This window comes from Aegilops tauschii, chromosome 6 (genome assembly GCF_002575655.3).
Source record: "Aegilops tauschii subsp. strangulata cultivar AL8/78 chromosome 6, Aet v6.0, whole genome shotgun sequence".
Classification (NCBI taxonomy): domain Eukaryota; kingdom Viridiplantae; phylum Streptophyta; class Magnoliopsida; order Poales; family Poaceae; genus Aegilops; species Aegilops tauschii.
In genome coordinates this window covers 467,421,245-467,440,614 of record NC_053040.3, presented here as the reverse complement: position 1 = coordinate 467,440,614, position 19,370 = coordinate 467,421,245, and positions in this window count along the sequence as shown.

Genomic DNA, 19,370 nt, shown 5'->3' with positions numbered 1-19,370 from the left:
TACGGGCTTAGCAAGAACCGTTCTTACCTACGCATCAAAAACCACAACGATAGTTTGTCAAGTTGGTGCTGTTTTAACCTTCGCAAGGACCAGGCGTAGCCACACTCGGTTCAACTAAAGTGAGAGAGACAGACACCCGCCGGTCACCTTTAAGCAACGAGTGCTCGCAACGGTGAAACCAGTCTCGCGTAAGCGTACGCGTAATGTCGGTCCGGGCCGCTTCATCTCACAATACCGCCGAACCAAAATATGACATGCTGGTAAGCAGTATGACTTATATCGCCCACAACTCACTTGTGTTCTACTCGTGCATAACATCAACGCATAAAACCTGGCTTTGATACCACTGTTGGGGAATGTATTAATTTCAAAAAAATTCCTACGCACACGCAAGATCTGGTGATGCATAGCAACGAGAGGGGTTGTCCACGTACCCTCGTAGACCAAAAGCGGAAGCGTTAACACAACGCGGTTGATGTAGTCGTACGTCTTCACGATCCAACCGATCAAGTACCGAACGTACGGCACCTCCGAGTTCAGCACACGTTCAACTCGATGACGTCCCTCGAACTCCGATCCAGCCGAATGTTGAGGGAGAGTTTCGTCAGCACGACGGCGTGGTGACGATGATGATGTTCTACCAACGTAGGGCTTCGCCTAAGCACTGCTACGATATTATCAAGGTGTAATATGGTGGAGGGGGCAACGCACACGGCTAAGAGATCAATAGATCAATTGTTGTGTCTATGGGGTGCCCCCCTGCCCCCGTATATAAAGGAGCAAGGGGGAGGCCGGCCGGCCCTTGTTGGCGCGCCAGGAGGAGGAGTCCTCCTCCTAGTAGGAGTAGGACTCCCCTCTTTCCTACTCCTACTAGGAGGGGGAAAGGAAGGGGGAGAGGGAGAAGGAAAGGGGGGCGCCGCCCCCCCTCTCCTAGTCCAATTCGGACCAGAGGGGGAGGGGGCGCGCGGCCCCTCTTGGCTGCCCCTCTCTCTCTCCACTAAGGCCCATAAGGCCCATTACTTCTCCCGGGGGGGTTCCGGTAACCCTCCGACACTCCGGTTTTCTCCGAAATCACCCGGAACATTTCCGGTGTCCGAATATAGTCGTCCAATATATCAATCTTTATGTCTCGACCATTTCGAGACTCCTCGTCATGTCCGTGATCACATCCGGGACTCCAAACAACCTTCGGTACATCAAAACATATAAACTCATAATATAACTGTCATCGTAACGTTAAGCGTGCGGACCCTACGGGTTCGAGAACTATGTAGACATGACCGAGACACGTCTCCGGTCAATAACCAATAGCAGAACCTGGATGCTCATATTGGCTCCCACATATTCTACGAAGATCTTTATCGGTCAGACCGCATAACAACATACGTTGTTCCCTTTGTCATCGGTATGTTACTTGCCCGAGATTCGATCGTCGGTATCTCAATACCTAGTTCAATCTCGTTACTGGCAAGTCTCTTTACTCGTTTCGTAATACATCATCTTGCAACAAACTCTTTAGTTGCAATGCTTGCAAGGCTTAAGTGATGTGCATTACCGAGAGGGCCCAGAGATACCTCTCCGACAATCGGAGTGACAAATCCTAATCTCGAAATACGCCAACCCAACAAGTACCTTCGGAGACACCTGTAGAGCACCTTTATAATCACCCAGTTACGTTGTGACGTTTGGTAGCACACAAAGTGTTCCTCCGGTAAACGGGAGTTGCATAATCTCATATTCATAGGAACATGTATAAGTCATGAAGAAAGCAATAGCAACATACTAAACGATCAAGTGCTAAGCTAACGGAATGGGTCAAGTCAATCACATCATTCTCCTAATAATGTGATCCCGCTAATCAAATGACAACTCATGTCTATGGCTAGGAAACATAACCATCTTTGATCAACGAGCTAGTCAAGTAGAGGCATACTAGTGACACTCTGTTTGTCTATGTATTCACACAGGTATTATGTTTCCGGTTAATACAATTCTAGCATGAATAATAAACATTTATCATGAAATGAGGAAATAAATAATAAGTTTATTATTGCCTCTAGGGCATATTTCCTTCAGTGACATTTTGGCAGAACTGCACAAAACACTCTTAAGAAAAAAGTGATTTGTGCTGTTCACCAAAAGGTCGCAATAGCAACGAGGTGAAATGGATACCCTGCTTGCAAAAAAGAGGTAGAAAGGAAACAATTACTGGCCAATAACAGTTGATGCCACATGCGACGACAAAAAAGAAGCATATTCCTTGTCCTAAGGGAAGATAACAACACAGTTGTGTTTGTCTAAAACGGTGTGAGGACGAGATTGCAATATGGAAAGTATGCCGGACGAGCTACGTTTTGGGCAAAGAACTATGGAAGATCCACATGCAGCAACGTGGGAAGACGGGAAGTGGAGCAAGGCCGGAGGGGATACCTGGAGGTCGTCGGGATGTAACTAGATGAGCGGCGGCGGGCGGAATCTGCCCATACTGCGGCAGCGAGCAGGTGGCGTAGGCCCTACCACGCCGGAGCTTGGTCAGAGAGAACGGCGTGTACCGCAGATTGGGACGTGCTGCCTCGGCGCCGTCGAACGGAGAAACGATGCACGTCCTCCCTTTCCGCCGACGGACGGGATGCGGCCGGATGAGTGACCAACGGTGAGAGAGAGAGAGAGAGAGAGGCCACCGCAGCCTTGTGTGAGATACTCTGAAGAGAGACAAACCAGGCAGGCAGGCTCCATTGTATATAGTGGAGCGGACTACCTTTTTCTCCATAAAAATCATTTTATATTCTGTGTACGTGCCATTGAGCGATATAACTTTATTTAAAAATAACGCGCCAACGCATCAAGTCAAACTTTGTTTCGTGCACGCGTGGTACACGACCTCCGTAGGTAAACAACCGCTACACGCGTTCAAATTAGCACGTGGGCTGCCATTTCGTACAGAAATGAGCTCCACCGTGTACCCGCGCGGGTGTGGGCTGGGCACAAAGCGTGAGTACGTGCATGGTGCACCTATTCTCTTCTTGTATACGTACACCACCTACGTGGGGTTGTGTGAGAGAGATACAAACGTAGAGAGATATAGTGTGTGGGTTCGTGAGAGTTTTTGGGGGGGGAGGGGAGGGTGGGGTCAATCAAAAAATGTAACATATGCAATGTGTGTGAAATAGAGTCCTGGATATATCATATATAGAGGGGGCGATCCACGAGAAGAGAGTGGAGGTATCATCGGCTTGAGGTGTCCATAGAATCGAAGAGAGGGATGATGTGTGTGTGTGTGCGCGCGCGCGATTGATAAAGAGTGCCATCGAATTTGTGTGTGCCCACGTCAAAGATATAGAGTGGCTGGCCTACTGGAACGTGAGAGGGGACAGGTGCAGTTTGTCTCTGTGGCATGGATACCTACCTACAGCACTCAACTATCGGTGTGTGGTGGGGAGGGAGGGAGGCCTAATTAACTATAGAGGTACAATGGCTGGTATATGTGTGGAGGAGGAGAGAGGCCTACCTCATGTATTAAGGGAGATCGATCTACCTCATGTATTAAGGGAGATCGATCGTCATCCATGCATATGTGTAGGAGAGGAATAAGGTTGGGAGAGAGACAGAGCTAGAGTGTTGGAGGGGGTGGTAGTGGAGTTGCTTCTAACAAATGGTGGGATAGGCTTGCTAGACAACCAGAGGGCACGCCTGCAATATCAATAAGAGAGGGGATGGCTGCCTGTCTGTGCACGTGTGTGTGACAGACGGGTCAGGAGGCATGCACGAATGATGAGGGGGGCGATATGGATGTGGTAAGCAGACATAACTACATAGGAAGATCAATCGTCCTTTGTCAGAGAAAGGAGAGACATAACTTGTGAGGTACGTCGATCGATAGGGGGGGGATAGTTAAAGTCGACCTAGGTATATGTTGGGAGATCGATCGGTATACATGCATGTGTGTGTTAGAAGCAAATGAGGCACGGGGAGAAGGATAGAGAGAGAGGGATGCATCTAGGAGGTGGTGCGAGAGTCATACTATATCGAGGGGGGAGAAGTGTGCGAGTACGAGATCGATGAAAAGAGTGGTGGGAGTGAGGCATGGACAGTGATAAGAGAAGAGGGGAAGCTTGTGTTTTGTGCTAGGCACACCTGGCTAGAGAGGCATATCGATCGATGTGTGCCGTAAAGAAGGAGCTGGGGGCCTACACACACCGTGGGTGAACGACCTAAAGTGAAAAGATGAATTTGCGCGATGGAGCTAGAGAATGCTGAGGGAGGGTTAGAGGGATGCGGGCGTCTGCATGCATGAGAGAAAGTTAGCGCTAGCTAGCTACAAAGATAAGAGGATTGTGTGGGTGTAAAAGACGAATAGAGATCATACTTCATTATAAAAAGCGAATTCAGATATTTGAAGAATTTATCATAGTGTTTTAAACCAACGCATGTGTGAATATATATAACGGTGAAACACATGGTGTGGTTATGAACATGTTATACTACATATAATATATTTTATCTCTACTCTTATAAAAAACGGAGTTGTTGATGATGGTGCCATCCTGCAATATAGGCCGTCCGATTTATATCTGACGGATAGAAGGAAACTATGGCAATTTTGAAAAAAGATACCCACACCCCTCTCCATATTTGCAAATTAGGCCTCCCCTTGATCATGTTGATGTTCTGTGGAACGCATGGGCATCTTGCTAGTACTACGTATAACATATAGAACATTGATCATAATTTGGGCTAATGTGTGGCTTTTGCAGCTCAGGTCTAAATACTTGTCATAATGTAGGGGGCGGGGCACTATACTATGCGTGATAAACACGGTGTACACGTATGGAACATGGTTTAGATTATGAATATATAGTTAGTACATCAAATGTACTATTATTTGGAATCAACATCAAGTGTATTCAAAAAATAGAATTCGAGTTCATGTAGTACACATAGTTCATATCTATCTCTATAGTAATCATGTGGTGTGTTATTAAGGTAATACACGAATGATGGTTGAAGTTGGCAACAATCATGATTGTAGATTTGTTATTGAAATAGAGAAATGAATTCAAATTCAGTTCGAATTGCAGCGGTAGTATAGACATTTGGAATGCACTAAAATGTTGGTATGAGTAGGTTACATGCATTATACAGCAAGCGAAAAAAATTAATTGGACATAACATGCATTCATACTACCGAATAGCATTTAATTGCACTAAATTGTTGGTATGAGTAGCTTTAAATAGCATTTTTATAGTAAAACGGGGTAAGACTCTCTCTTTGTGTGGTGTGAATAGTTTTATTTTTTTCGTTTTCTTTTTGGTTGAGGGAAGTGCGAATTGATTTGGTACGTACAAGTACAATATTACACGTTAGGCTTGTCCCTAAAATTCAACCCGCGCCTTGTTATATCCCGAAAATTCAGATATCGTGCTCCCAAAACTGGCGCCTTCACAACCCGCGCCTTGCTATCCCAAAATTACAACGCGCGCGAAAACTCCCTCCAGCTGCCAAATCCCGACAGGCGAAATCCCCCTTCTAACCCTGAGCCGAAAGGGCCGCTAGTTCAAATCGGTGCGGGGTACTTTTGTACCACACCCTACATTTTGAACAAGCGCGTCCCTAAGTCATGGTTCACCCCCTCCCATCGCCTCCTTTTCGCCATTCGAAATCCCAGGCCGCCATAACCTCGCCGGTCCAGCCGCAAAACCCCACCCTCCTCCGTCCGCCACCTCACCGCTGATAACCCACAAGTATAGGGGATCGCAACAGTTTTCGAGGGTAGAGTATTCAACCCAAATTTATTGATTCGACACAAGGGGAGCCAAAGAATATTCTCAAGTATTAGCAGTTGAGTTGTCAATTCAACCACACCTGGATAACTTAGTATCTGCAGCAAAGTATTTAGTAGCAAAGTAATATGATAGTACTGGTAACGGTAACAAAGGTAACAATAGCAAAAGTAATATTTTTGGGTTTTGTAGTGATTGTAATAGTAACAACGGAAAAGTAAATAAGCGAAGAACAATATGTGAAAAGCTCGTAGGAATTGGATCGGTGATGGAGAATTATGCCGGATGCGGTTCATCATGTAACAATCATAACATAGGGTGACACAGAACTAGCTCCAATTCATCAATGTAATGTAGGCATGTATTCCGAATATAGTCATACGTGCTTATGGAAAAGAACTTGCATGACATCTTTTGTCCTACCCTCCCGTGGCAGCGGGGTCCTAGCGGAAACTAAGGATATTAAGGCCTCCTTTTAATAGAGTACCGGACCAAAGCATTAACACATAGTGAATACATGAACTCCTCAAACTATGGTCATCACCGGGAGTGGTCCCGATTATTGTCACTTCGGGGTTGCTGGATCATAACACATAGTAGGTGACTATAGACTTGCAAGATAGGATCAAGAACTCACATATATTCATGAAAACATAATAGGTTCAGATCTGAAATCATGGCACTCGGGCCCTAGTGACAAGCATTAAGCATAGCAAAGTCATAGCAACATCAATCTCAGAACATAGTGGATACTAGGGATCAAACCCTAACAAAACTAACTCGATTACATGATAAATCTCATCCAACCCATCACCGTCCAGCAAGCCTACGATGGAATTACTCACGCACGGCGGTGAGCATCATGAAATTGGTGATGGAGGATGGTTGATGATGACGACAGCAACGGATTCCCCTCTCCGGAGCCCCGAACGGACTCCAGATCAGCCCTCCCGAGAGGTTTTAGGGCTTAGCGGCGGCTTCGTATGGTAAAACGCGATGAATCCTTCTCCTTGATTTTTTTCTCCCCGAAAGTGAATATATGGAGTTGGAGTTGAGGTCGGTGGAGCGTTAGGGGGCCCACGAGGCAGGGGGCGCGCCACCCTCGTGGACAGGGTGTGGGACCCCTGACGTGGATTCTTCTTCCAATATTTTTAATATTTTCCAAAAATATGTTTCGTGGAGTTTCAGGTCATTCCGAGAACTTTTGTTTCTGCACATAAATAACACCATGGAAAGTCTGCTGAAAACAGCGTCAGTCCGGGTTAGTTCCATTCAAATCATGCAAGTTAGAGTCCAAAACAAGGGCAAAAGTGTTTGGAAAAGTAGATACGACGGAGACGTATCAACTCCCCCAAGCTTAAACCTTTGCTTGTCCTCAAGCAATTCGTTGATAAACTGAAAGTGATAAATAAAAACTTTTACAAACTCTATTTGCTCTTTTTGTTGTAAATATGTAAAGCCAGCATTCAAGTTTTCAGCAAAGATTATGACTAACCACATTCACAATAACTCTTAGGTCTCATGTTTACTCATGTCAATGGCATAATCAACTAGCGAGCAATAATAATAAATCTCGGATGACAACACTTTCTCAAAACAATCATGATATGATATAACAAGATGGTATCTCGCTAGCCCTTTCTGAGACCGCAAAACATAAATGCAGAGCACCTTTAAAGATCAAGGACTGACTAGACATTGTAATTCATCGTAAAAGAGATCCAATCATAGTCATACCTAATATAAATTAATAGTAATGGATGCAAATGACAGCTGTGCTCTCCAGCTGGTGCTTTTTAATAAGAGGGTGATGACTCAACATAAAAGTAAATAGATAGGCCCCTCGCAGAGGGAAGCAGGGATTTGTAGAGGTGCCAGAGCTCGATTTTGAAATAGAGATAAATAATATTTTGAGCGGCATACTTTCATTGTCAACATAACAACCAAGAGATGGCGATATCTTCCATGCTACACACATTATAGGCGGTTCCCAAACAGAATGGTAAAGTTATACTCCCCCTCCACCAACAAGCATCAATCCATGGCTTGCTCGAAACAACGAGTGCCTCCAACTAGCAACAGTCCCAGGGGGAGTTTTGTTTGCAATTATTTTGATTTAGTTTGCATAAAGCATGGGACTGGGCATCCCGGTGACCAGCCATTTTCTCGTGAGTGAGGAGCGGAGTCCACTCCTCTTGAGAATAACCCGCCTAGCATGGAAGATACGGACAGCCCTAGTTGATACATGAGCTATTCGAGCATACAAAACAGAATTTCATTTGAAGGTTTAGAGTTTGGCACATACAAATTTACTTGGAAGGGCAAGTAGATACCGCATATAGGAAGGTACGGTGGACTCATATGGAATAACTTTGGGGTTTAAGGGATTGGATGCACAAGCAGTATTCCCGCTTAGTACAAGTGAAGGCTAGCAAAAGACTGGGAAGCGACCAACTAGAGACTGATAACAGTCATGAACAGGCATTAAAATTAATAAACATTGAGTACAAGCATGAGTAGGATATAATCCACCATGAACATAAATATCGTGAAGGCTATGTTGATTTTGTTTCAACTACATGTGTGAACATGTGCCAAGTCGAGTCACTTAAATCATTCAAAGGAGATACCACCCCACTATACCACATCACAACCATTTTAATAGCATGTTGGCATGTAAGGTAAACCATTATAACTCATAGCTAATCAAGCATGGCATAAGCAACTATGATCTCTAATTGTCATTGCAAACATGTTTATTCATAATAGGCTGAATCAGGAACGATGAACTAATCATATTTACAAAAACAAGAGAGGTCGAGTTCATACCAGCTTCTCTCATCTCAATCAGTCCATCATATATCGTCATAATTGCCTTTCACTTGCACGACCGAACAATGTGAAAATAATAAGAGTGCACGTGCATTGGACTAAGCTGGAATCTGCGAGCATGCAATAAACAGGAAAAGACAAGGCAATATGGGCTCTTGGTTAAATCAACAATAATGCATATAAGAGCCACTTCAACAATTTAATCATGGTCTTCTCCTATCGACCCCCAAAGAAAAGAAAAGAAATAAAACTATTTACACGGGAAAGCTCCCAACAAGCAAAACAAGAACGGGAAATCTTTTTGGGTTTTCTTTTTAATTATTACTACTACAGCAAGAAAGTAAACTAGCTAAAAGCTACACTATTTTTTTGGTTTTTCTTAAGGTTTAACAAACACACAAGAAGAAAGCAAGAAAAAGAAAATAAACTAGCATGGATATTACAGTGAAAAAGTATGAGCACCGACATCTAGCAATGAGTGTGCGTGAACATAAATGTAATGTCGGTGAGAAATACGTACTCCCCCAAGCTTAGGCTTTTGGCCTAAGTTGGTTTATTGCCACGGATGGCCTGGCGGATATCCATAGTTGTAGTCGGGGTCGTATTGCGATGCGGCAGTTATTTCCTCCTGGGCTGCAGCGTGGCGGCGAGCTGCCTCCGCCCTCCTCTTGTACTCATCTGCCTCCTCTCTGGTAATAAAATGTCTTCCTTTTGCCTGATAATCAAAGAAGGCAGGAGCAGGGAGAGTAATACGGACAGCACGACGTCTGTCAAAGATTAAGCGATACCGGAGAGGTGATTCATTCCTCTCGACAAACTGGTGGTGAACCATAGCATTAAAGTCTAAATAAGTAGGAGGCAATTCAATATCATCCTCATGTATGTCCACACCAAGAAAATTAGCTAAGCGGGTTGCATAAATTCTACCAAAGAAATCTCCACTAAATCTGTTATGATGCAACCTACGTGCAACAATGGCTCCCAAATTATAAGATTTGTCTCCTAACACAGCACTCCTAAGAATACTGAGGTCAGGGACACACATGTGACATGCTTCATCCTTACCATTTATGCACCTACCTATGAAGAGAGCAAAATAATGTATAGCAGGAAAATGGATGCTCCCTATGGTAGCTTGTGTTATGTCTCTAGATTCCCCCACAGTTATACTAGCAAGAAATTCTCTAAATTCAGATTTGCGGGGTTCACTAGTGCTACCCCATTGTGGAAGTTTGCAAGCAGTGGTAAAATCCTCTAAGTCCATAGTGTAAGATTTTTCATAGAGATCAAACAGGACAGTCGGAGAATTGCGTGAAGATGAAAATTCAAACCTCCTCACAAATGAACTAGTGAGATAGTGGTACTGGCGGCACTTTTCCTCCTCGAAGCTCACAAGATCAGCATTACGCAAATATGCGTTAAATGCTTCCTTGATTCTCGCTCGATCCATAAAGTTTCCTGAAGGCCATTCACAAGGCCGCACTGGAGCGTCCCTTGGTGGCTCATCGTCAGCATCACGCATTGCAAGCCTGGGTCCTTGCTTCCTTGAAGGACCACCATGGAACATTTTCCTAAGCATATTTCATCCTCTGAAAAATTTCTGAAATTTTTAGTAACTTCAAATAAAAGTGAACCAAGCTCAACAAAATTGATAGCAACTACTCCTACAAGTGCCTAGAGCATATATCATGCATTAGAACTACTTGGAACCATATAAATTTGAAATGCAAGCTCAAGAACATGGTCACCTAGGCAGCAAAAATTTGCAATGAATAAAGCACTAGTACAAAAACTAATTGGACCAATGGAGGAGTCACATACCAAGGAACAATCTCCCCAAGCAGTTTTGTGAGAGGTGCTTTGAGCAAGGAGATCGAAAATCGCAGCAAAATGAGCTAGAACTCGTGCTTGAGTTGGATGGTGATTTTTTGGGAGGAAGAAGAAGTGTGTGGGTGCAGGAATAAGTGGAGGGGAGCCACCATGGGCCCACGAGGCAGGGGCGCGCCCTGTAGGGGTGGGCGCACCTTGGACCCTCGTGGCCAGGTGCTTGCTCCCCCTGCTGTGTTCTCAATGCCAGATATTCTCAAATATTCCAAAAAAATAATATTCCATTTTCAGGGCATTTGGAGAACTTTTATCTTCGGGTATTTTTATATTGCAAGGATAATTCAGAAAACAGACAGAAAAATACTATTTTCACTTTATTTCAACTAAATAACAGAAAGTAGAGAGAGGGTACAGAAGGTTGTGCTTTCTAATTTCATCCATCTCATGCTCATCAGAAGGAATCCACTAACAAGGTTGATCAAGTCTTGTTAACAAACTCATTCCGAATAACATGGAACCGGAGAAATTTCGAATAACACTATGTTACCTCAACGGGGATATGCACATCCCCAATAATAAGAATATCATATTTCTTCTTGACAGTAGGAAGAGGAAATTCAAAACCTCCAAAAATAATCGATGGAATTTTTCCAATAGAATTGATACTGTGGACTTGAAGTTGTTTCCTCGGAAAGTGTACCGTATGCTCATTACCATTAACATGAAAAGTGACATTGCCTTTGTTGCAATTAATAACAGCCCCTACAGTATTCAAAAAGGGTCTTGCAAGAATAATAGACATACTATCGTCCTTGGGAATATCAAGAATAACAAAGTCCGTTAAAATAGTAACGTTTGCAACCACAACAGGCACATCCTCACAAATACCAACAGGTATAGCAGTTGATTTATCAGCCATTTGCAAAGATATTTCAGTAGGTGTCAACTTATTCAAGTCAAGTCTACAATATAAAGAGAGAGGCATAACACTAACACCGGCTCCAAGATCACATAAGGTAGTTTAACATAGTTTCTTTTAATGGAGCATGGTATAGTGGGTACCCCTGGATCTCCTAGTTTCTTTGGTATTCCACCCTTAAAAGTACAATTAGCAAGCATGGTGGAAATTTCAGCTTCCGGTATCTTTCTTTTATTAGTAACAATTTCTTTCATATACTTAGCATAAGGATTCATTTTGAGCATATCAGTTAATCGCATATGCAAAAAGATAGGTCTAATCATTTCAGCAAAGCGCTCTAAATCCTCATCATCCTTTTTCTTGGATGGCTTGGGAGGAAAAGGCATGGGTTTCTGAACCCATGGTTCTCTTTCTTTACCATGTTTCCTAGCAACAAAGTCTCTCTTATCATAACGTTGATTCTTTGATTGTGGGTTATCAAGATCAACAGCAGGTTCAATTCCTACATCATTATCATTACTAGGTTGAGCATCATCATGAACATTATCATTAACATTATCACTAGTTTCATGTTCATTACCAGATTGTGTTTCAGCATCAGAGATAGAAATATCATTTGGATTCTCAGGTGGTTCAGCAATAGGTTCACTAGAAGCATGCAAAGTCCTATCATTTTTCTTTTTCTTCTTTTTAGAAGGATTAGGTGCATCAATATTATTTTTCTGAGAATCTTGCTCAATTCTCTTAGGATGGCCTTCAGGATACAAAGGTTCTTGAGTCATTTTACCAGTTCTAGTAGCCACTCTAACAGCATAATCATTATTCTTACTATTCAATTCATTGAGAAAATCATTTTGAGCTTTAAGTACTTGTTCTACTTGAGTGGTAACCATAGAAGCATGTTTGCTAATGAGTTTAAGTTCACCTTTAACTCTAGACATATAATCACCCAAGTGTTTAATCATATAAGCATTTTGTTTTAATTATCTACCAAAATAAGCATTGAAATCTTCTTGCTTAACCATAAATTTATCAAATTCATCCAAACATTGGCTAGCAAACTTAGTAGGAGGGATTTCAGCTTTATCATATCTATATAGAGAATTTACCTTTACTACCTATGTCGGGTTATCAAGACCATGAGTTTCCTCAATAGGTGATGGATTAAGATCATATGTTTCTTCAACGGGCGGTAAATTAAGACCATGTATTTCTTCAATAGGAGGTAAATTCTTAACATCTTCAGCTTTAATACCCTTTTCTTTCATAGATTTCTTTGCCTCTTGCATATCTTCAGGACTGAGAAATAGAACACCCCTCTTCTTCGGAGTTGGTTTAGGAATAGGCTCAGGAATTGGCTCAGGAAGTGTCCAATTATTTTCATTTGTCAACATATTATTCAATAAAATTTCAGCTTCATCCGGTGTTCTTTCCCTGAAAACAGAACCAGCACAACTATCCAGGTAATCTCTGGAAGCATCGGTTAGTCCATTATAAAAGATATCAAGTATTTCATTTTTCGTAAGAGGATGATCAGGCAAAGCATTAAGTAATTGGAGAAGCCTCCCCCAAGCTTGTGGGAGACTCTCTTCTTCAATTTGCACAAAATTATATATATCCCTTAAGGCAGCTTGTTTCTTATGAGCAGGGAAATATTTAGCAGAGAAGTAATAAATCATATCCTGGGGACTACGCACACAACCAGGATCAAGAAAATTAAACCATATCTTAGCATCACCCTTTAATGAGAACGGAAATATTTTAAGGATATAAAGGTAGCGAGATTTCTCATCATTAGTGAACAGGGTGGCTATATCATTTAATTTAGTAAGATGTGCCACAACAGTTTCAGATTCATAGCCATAAAAAGGATCAGATTCAACCAAACACTACTGGAATTAGCTTATTTGCCGTCTGCCAGTTCTTTGCCGTCTGCTAGCTGACGGCAAAGAAGGTCTTTGCCATCCGCTTACGAAAAACGGACGGCAAAGAACTGGCTGATGGCAAAGAAGGACTTTGCCATCAGCCAGTTCTTTGCCGTCCGCTAGCTGACGGCAAAGATTCTTTGCCGTCAGCTGGCTGACGGCAAAGAGAGAGGTGGCCCCACTTACGGGCTGATTAGATAAAACTTAACGGCTCCCCTCTTGAGAAAAATAGCGGACGACAAAGACCTAACTTCACTAACCTAACTAACGGCCGAGCCCCCCACCCCTTCCTCTCTGTTTCTCTCCACGACCAGATCGACCCCCCGCCCCCCCGCCCCCCCCCGCCCGGCGCCGCCCCCCCCCCCACCCGCCGCAGCCTGCCCCGTCGCCCCACCACCCCGCCGCCCCCCCACCCGCCGACGCCCCGTCGCCCCACCATCCCGCCGCCCCGCCGCCCCACCACGTCGCCGCCCGACCGTCCCACTGCCCCGGCGCCCCGCTGCCCCCACCACCCGCCCACCACCCCGGCGCCATCGTCGCCCCCGACGCCACCGCGGCCCCATCGGCCCCGCCTCCCTGCCGGCTCCTCTTGAGCTCCATCGCCCCGGAGCCCTGCCACCCTCGTCGCCACCGCCACCCTGCCGCCCGCCGCCCCCGTTGCCACCGCCACCCCCCCCCCCCCCCCGAGCTCCGGTGAGTTTTTTTTCTTTTTTTTTCTTTTTTTTTGCTATTTAATTGTTTGTGTTAGATTTAGGTCTAGATATGTGTTAGTGTTAGTGTTAGATTTAGTGCTAGATATGTGTTAGTGTTAGATTTAGTGCATGGGTTTTAGATAATTAGTTATATTATTAAAAGAAGTAGAAAAAAGATGAAAAAAGAAGAAGAAGAAAAGAAGAATATGTAGAAGGGGAAGAAGAAGAGAAGGAAAGAAGAAGAAGGATAGAAGGAAACACCCCAACCCCCTGACCCCGACAACCCGACCCCGACACGACACCCCGACACCCTGACCCCCTGACCCCGACACCCTGACCCCAACACCACACCCCGACACCCCGACCCCCTGACCCCGACACCCCGACCCCGACACGACACCCCGACCCCCTGACCCCCTGATCCCGACACCACACCCTGACACCCCGACCCCCTGACCCCGACACCCCGACCCCGACACCACACCCCGACACCCCGACCTCGTCACGACACCCCGACCCCGAAACAGCACCCCGACCCCGACACGGCACCCCGACACCGACACGACACCCCGACCCCCGACACCTCCCGAAAAGGTGCTCTTTGGCCTTCCAGAGGCCGACGGGGTCATATATTTGTGAATTACTCCCTCCGTTCCTTGATATAAGGTGTATAGATTTTTGAGAAAAAGTCCGAAATATAAGGTGTATTGCGTTGCACCACTCGTTTGGATAATTTTTTTAGGGATTTGATTACATTTCCTTATATCATGTAAGCTCCTCTATTTTCTCATGTCAATTAGTCATGTGTAATCTCACTCAAAACTTGTGAAATTTTCCCTCCACATGTGTTCTTTAATTTCCGTGCCAAAAACTATACACCATATATCTAGGAACGGAGGGAGTATGAGTTAGGTCATATATTTTTCGATTTTGTTATGAAAAACATCATATATAATTGTGTTGATCGGGTAGATTTAAATGTGCAGTTGTTTCATCGCTGCGAGTTTTGGTGTTCGACGACCTCCCCGTGCGTTTGACGAGCTCTGCCCCTTCGTTCGTGGGTGAGCACAAATGACATGTCCTCCTCCCCCCTTCATTATTTGCTCTGTTCCGGTGTTCGTGCCGATGAAACTTGATAGCTGCCTATATATCTGTCTTGAATCATCAGTATGCGTAACCAATATGTGTCTCCCGTTCGAAAGCGTTATAGTTATAAATATGCATGCATTTGCATATTTACAACCGTGATTCTTTCGAATTGTCCAACGCTATCCATGGACAGCCCGAGTATGTGTAGATTGGGTTCGTTTTCCCATATGCTTTGCTCCGGATTCGACGCATAAATTTCGTCAGTGCCTCCCTGTTGTTCTCCGGGTACACATCCTCTCTGTTTATTGCAGAGACGTGTATCAGGAGAACAGCGGGGAGGTGCTGCCAAAATTTTGCGTCAGATCCGGAGCATAGCATGGGAAAATGAACCCAGTCTACACATACTCGGGTGGGATTAGGACCTATCATTACCTATTAGAGTGTAGGTTGCATGGACGTAATAAAATTGACAAAGCAGATCAACTGATGAATATATACATGGTGAATTATATATATATATATATATATATATATATATATTTGTTGTGTGTCCAGTAGCTCTGAAAGTCAAGATGAGTGATCGTGCGTGGATGTACACCGGTCACACTGGTCAGAACAAATGGAGCACTGAATGGTTCACAAAAACCAAGGGCTTTGTGCAAGCCGCATTTGCAAATGGCCAGAGGAAAACCTGGTGCCCCTGTTTACGGTGCGGCAATTGGGAAAAGAGGACAGAGGCTGAAATGGGCAAACACCTGCAGAAGAGTGGTTTTACGCCCGATTATACGGTGTGGACATATCATGGTGAGTCTGCCCAACGTGACCGAGCTGAGGTGGATCGTCGTCGCACCAACGAGCATGGTACCGGGATGGAAAACATGGTGCAAGACTTCGATGATGCTCGGGATTCGGACGAGGAGATGGAGGAATCTGCAAAGGCCTTCAATGAAATGTTGGAGTCTTCAAAACGTCTGCTCCACGAGCACACTGACCTTTGTCAGTTGGATGCCATCTCACAAGTAATGGCTCTGAAGGCTCAGTTCAACTTGGGCAGAGAATGCTACGGCGCAATGATGACAGTATTTGGACGCTTTCTACCCAAAGGCCATGTAATGCCTGCAAACGTGTACCAGTCGGACAAAATCCTCCGTGCACTGAAGATGCCCTATGAGAAGATACATGCCTGTGAGAAAGGATGTGTCTTATTTAGGCTTGACTATGCGGACTTGAACTATTGTCCCATTTGCAAGTCTTCCAGGTATGTTGTGGTAGACAACGGTATGGGTGAGAAGACACAGACCAAAATCCCCGTTAGTGTTCTTCTGTATATGCCAATCGTACCAAGACTTCAACGTCTTTTCATGGTCGAAGAGACGGCCAGACAGATGACATGGCACAAAACGGGCAAAAGAACCGAACTAGATGCAGATGGGAATCTGATGATCGTACACACATCCGATGGTGTTGCGTGGAAAAAGTTTGATGAATTACATGCTGACAAAGCGGCAGATCCGAGGCATCCTCGAGTCGGCATCAGCACGGATGGGTTCAGTGTGTTTGGTCTGACGGCAGCCCAATACAGTTGTTGGCCCGTATTTGTCTTTCCTCTCAATCTCCCCCCCCCCACAGATTATGCAAAGAAAGAACATTTTCTTGACGTTGATAATTCCAGGGCCCAACTATCCGGGGGAAAATATGAATGTGTACATGCAGCCGCTTAAGGACGAATTGCAAGAAGCCTGGGATAATGGGTTCAAGAGATACGATGCCTATAGCAAATGGAACTTCATAATGCGTGTCTGGTACATGTACTCGACGCATGACTTGCCGGCGTATGCGCTATTCGTTGGCTGGTGTGTGCATGGAAGGTTCCCGTGCCCCACATGCAAGGGAGCTCTTGAGTTTCGTTGGCTTCAGGCCGGTCGCAAGTTTTCTTGCTTCGACATGCATAGACAGTTCCTGGATCCTCGCCATAAGTTCAGGAAAGACAAGAAGAACTTCATCAGAGGTAGAGTTGTCAAAAACTCTACACCACCTGCGTTGACAGGCCAACAGACCCTGGATCAGTTAAACGCTCTCGAGCCAGATCCAGAGCGTCCAGGGTACTTCAAGGGGTATAATTCTAAGCACGTCTGGACTCACAAGACATGCTTATGGGATCTGCCTTACTTCAAAGACCTCCTTTGCCCACACAACATCGACATGATGCACACTGAGAAGAATATCGCCGAGGCACTTTTTGGTACATTGTTCGGCATAGATGGGAAGTCAAAGTATAATACTAAGGCTAGAGTCGATCTGGAGGCGCTATGTGATAGGCCGTTACAAAACATGAAAGAACCGAAAGGAAAGCAGAACTGGACGAAGCCAAAGGCATGGTTCAATCTTGGAAGGCCAGCTATGAGGGAAATTATCTTGTGGGTGAAAATGCAGTTGATGTTCCCCGATGGGTATGCAGTGAATCTAAAGAGGGGAGCGAGTCTTGATAAATTGAAGATATTTGGTCTCAAGAGTCATGATTGGCACATATGGATTGAGCGGGTAATGCCGGTGATGTTGCGTGGCTTCATCCCTGAGGATGAATGGCTAGTACTGGCAGAACTCAGCTATTTCTTCCATGTTCTTTGTGCGAAAGAACTATCGCCTGGCGTGCTAGAAGAAATGGAAGAGTTGGCGCCGGAGTTGATCTGCAAGTTAGAGAAGATCTTTCCACCGGGCTTCTTTAATCCAATGCAGCATTTGATTTTGCATCTCCCGACCGAGGCAAGATTGGGGGGCGTGCAAAATCGTTGGTGCTACCCAACTGAGAGGATGCAGAAGACGCTTCGACAAAAATGTAAAAATAAATGTAGAATTGAAGCATCGATGGCTGAGGCATTCATCACTGAGGGGGCGGCAAACTTCGTGACAGCACACTACGAAGCCAAAAATCGTCATTTGCATAATCCGAAGCCTCGGTACAATGCTGACGAACCTCAAAAGGGTGGATCCAACCTCAGCCTATTCAAAGGGAATCTCGCACCAGCCAGTGGTTCGAAACCAGTATCTTTGGATAACGAAGAATGGCGGACCATTATGTTGTATATCTTCAACAACCTGACAGAAGTGCGGCCGTACATCGAGTAAGTTCTCGGTATATTGTTTCGCAACTTCTATTTCCTTTGAACTGCTCTTATTCCTGGATATTTCATACAGTCGATACGTCGCCATATTCTCGTATGGAGCGGTAATCCAAAAGGATTTCGTCGAAGAGTATGAGCTTCTCGCAAAGCAAGGAGGCGGCTATCCCGGTTTCATCTCTTGGTTCAAACAAACGGTAATTTCTATTAGACCATTTCATTACATTCGCTAATTTCTGCCTAATGCAACAATCCTTTCGTATTAAACTTGTAGGCTAATTCAGAGTCTATGGACGCCGAATTGAGACAAGTCGCTAATGGTTTTGACTATAAGGTCCGTTCATTTGACAAATACGACATCAACGGGTATCGCTTTCATACCTATGGCAAAGAGCTATCTATGGCCGACCGAAAGTCTACAAATTGTTGTGTATCTGCTATCGGCGAAGGAGGTACCGAGTATTATGGGAGAGTTGAAGCAATTTATGAACTTCTATTCTATGGTGACAACCCACCGAATGTCGTACTCTTCAAATGTTATTGGTTTCAGCCGAAGGAGACTAGAAGGACTCATGAACATATAGGGCTAGTTGAAATCAAACAAAGCACCCATTTAGATGTTCCTGATGTCTATATTATGGCTCAACAGGCGACCCAAGTATTCTATCTACCGTGGGCCTGCCAAACTAATCCAAATCTGAAAGGTTGGGATGTCGTTTATGAAGTGCCGCCGCGTGCTAGACTATCTCCCCCAAAGGAAGAGGATTATGAACCTCACATTAACCCAGACACATATGAAGGAGAATTCTTCCAAGAGACACGCCTTTCCAAAAAGCGTTTCAAGAACCGCTATACTTCACCCCAAAATATTGAAGTGGACAGCGACAGTGAATCCGACATCAACCTAGAGGAGGAACAAGAAGAGCCGGAACAAGAAGAGGTTACTGCTGCGGATGACTTGTCAATGCTTGACCGATTACGTCAAGGTGGCCTTCCACATGTTGATGCCACTGAGCCCTATGAGCCCGTCATTGATTATAGTGATGATGATTATGCATTTATTGATGATAGTGATCGAGATTATTAGTAGTGTCAAGTATTCAATTTTTTTATGTTGTACTTGATGATGATACACTTAAGTGATATACATATTATTATTCATGTCGGTATTTTTTTTATGTTGTAC